This window comes from Charadrius vociferus, unplaced genomic scaffold (genome assembly GCF_000708025.1).
Source record: "Charadrius vociferus isolate BGI_N301 unplaced genomic scaffold, ASM70802v2 scaffold571, whole genome shotgun sequence".
Taxonomy (NCBI): Eukaryota; Metazoa; Chordata; class Aves; order Charadriiformes; family Charadriidae; genus Charadrius; species Charadrius vociferus.
The window spans coordinates 27,222-29,811 of record NW_009646950.1 but is presented as its reverse complement, the minus strand read 5'-3'; positions in this window follow the sequence as shown (position 1 = coordinate 29,811).

The following is a 2,590-nucleotide window of genomic DNA, read 5'->3' as shown; positions in this document are numbered from 1 at the left end:
CAAGCTGCCTGTTTTGACACCAACACGAGGGCGAGCTTGTCGCTTTCTCCGGCTTTGAAAAGCCCCAAAAGAGCCCCTTGCCGGCCCTTTTCGCCTCCGATCCCCTTCCCCAGTGCGGACTTACCTACACTGGAGCTGGTCTCCTCGGCGAGTGACCGTTAGCGTGTTTACAGCTCCTTTAGAACTGCCGCGGGTGATGCTGGCTCCGCCCCTGCCGCGTCAGCAGCCCTGCCCCCAGGCTGCCGGTTTTGACACAAACACGAGGGCGAGCTTGTCGCTTTCTCCGGCTTTGAAAAGCCCCAAAAGAGCCCCTTGCCGGCCCTTTTCGCCTCCGATCCCCTTCCCCAGTGCGGACTTACCTACACTGGAGCTGGTCTCCTCGGCGAGTGAGCAATCTGATCTAGTGACAGATGCCACCAGACTAGGTGATCTTTCAAAGTCCCTTCCAAACCAAACCATTTTATGATTCTATGATTCTGTGACTATGTGATTCCACGATTCTATGACAGCCCTGGCCAGGCCCACCAGGGAGCGCTCCACTCTGCCTGCTGGAACCACCTCACCCTACCCAGCCCCATCTGACCAGGGACCCCGGGGTGCTTCCCCAACTGCCTGTCACTAGCATTAGCATCGACATTGGCAAAGGCTAGGCACCAGTGTTGACATCAGAATCGGCATCAGGCTTCTCCCAAGCTTCTCTATCATTTCCCCTACAGGGGTCTCTTCCAGTGCTCGGGAGGTCATCTCACAATGTCAGGAGTTTGAGCTCAACACAGACATGAGAAAATTATGTAGAGGGGACTTAAACCTTCAGGCTTTCTCCATAGGCTCCCCATCATGAGGCTGTTGTAGAGGATTACCCACCACACAAAATGGAGAGCCTTTTGGTGTGCAGGTGAAGTCCTGGAAACAGGATGAAACCTTGGAGCCCCTTTGCAAAAACCTTTAGGACCCTGAGAGGAGAGTCCTCTGTCCCAGGGACGCCTGTATGGCTCTAGTAGCTCACTCAACCATTTGAAGTCCACGTTCTTGGGCTTCAGAAGTAGAGAGGGAAACCTGGTTTCTGCAGCTGGAGAGGCACCTGTCTGAAACTCGCAAGGGATCCCTCAGCATCCAGTGATGGTTGTTGCTGGAGAAAACGGCCTTTGGCAGGAGACATGATTGCTCCTGTGATTTATTTGCTGGCCAAATTAGCCCAAGGAGGGAAAATCCCTTGCTTGTCTTGCATCTAGGAGTTGTCTGAACCTTGAGCCTGGAATATCAGCCTGTTCAGATACACCGATCAACCTTTGGTAGCTTATAGAAAGTGAGATGAAGAATAAGACCAGTGAGAAAGCTGATGAAGTGATAGATAGATATATGCATTTGGAGCCAGGCAATGTTGAAATACCTTTCCGGCTTTACAGAAGACACTCAGAAGGAGTTTGTTCTGTAGTTTCCACCAGAAATGACCCTCCAGGTAGGACACAATAGAACATAATTTTTCTCCAAAGGCCTGAGTCAGGAGCAACCAGTTCCTCTGCAGACAGGCACCATTCAGCTCCTTGATGCTGACTGGACTGTGCTGGAGACAGAGCTTATAGGTCAGACAGCTGGGAAGGCAGGGGATGCCTGGTGGCCGATGGCTGAAGGTGAGTTAGCAGTGTGCCGTTGTGGCAAAGCAGACCCACTGCACTCTGAGATGTCTTGGCAAAAGTGTAACCAGCAGACCCAGGGAAGTGATCCTTCTCCTGTATTTGGCACTGATGAGACCATGCCTGGGATCCTGTGTTCAGTCTGGGACTCCTCAGTACGTAGTAAACATGGGACCGAGTCCAGCAGAAGCCCCCAAGGCACTCAGAGGGCTTGAGGACTTGATGAACTAAGAGAGCCTTAGAAAAAGAAGGCTCAAGGGAGAACTTCTGGGTGTCTATGTGCTCTGAGGATGTGGAAAAGATGGAGCCAGGGTCTTCTCAAAGGTCCACAGTGGTAGGACAAGAGGCAACAGACACAATTTGGAATCTGGGAAATTCTCTTTACATATTAGAAACTTCTTATTTTTCATTTTTTCTGAAAATTCTCAAGTAGTGGGATGCATCTTCCAGAGATGTTGTGCAGACTCTGGCCTTGGAAACTTTCGAGGCTTAACTGGGCACAGCCCTGACCAGTCTGATCTAATGAGACCTGCTCTGAGCCAGGACTTGGAATGGGTTTGGCACGTTTGCTTCTTAAAGGCTAGAAGTAAAGAGAGGACAAACACAGCTCCAACTGGATTTGAGGAAACTGAGAATGGAAGAGTTATGGTCAAGGGGGAAGGCTGCTTGTTTGTTTTTTTCCCTTAATAAGATTTTCAGAAGCTGATCTATGAAATGGGGTGGGAAATGTGGCAGGAAACTTCACTTATTGATTCCTGAGATAACTTTTTTTTTTGACAGAGGGAGAAATTCCCCAGTGCCTGCAGGGGTGAGTAGGGCAGTCGGTGTCTGCAGGGTTTGGGGGTGTTGAACATTGTGTTTATGAGAGCTGCAGCCTTTGGGTGTGCTGACAGGAGCCTGGGACTAGACACCGTGCAGGAGCCAGGAGAGGCCAACCCAGCCAAGGGCTTGAAGAT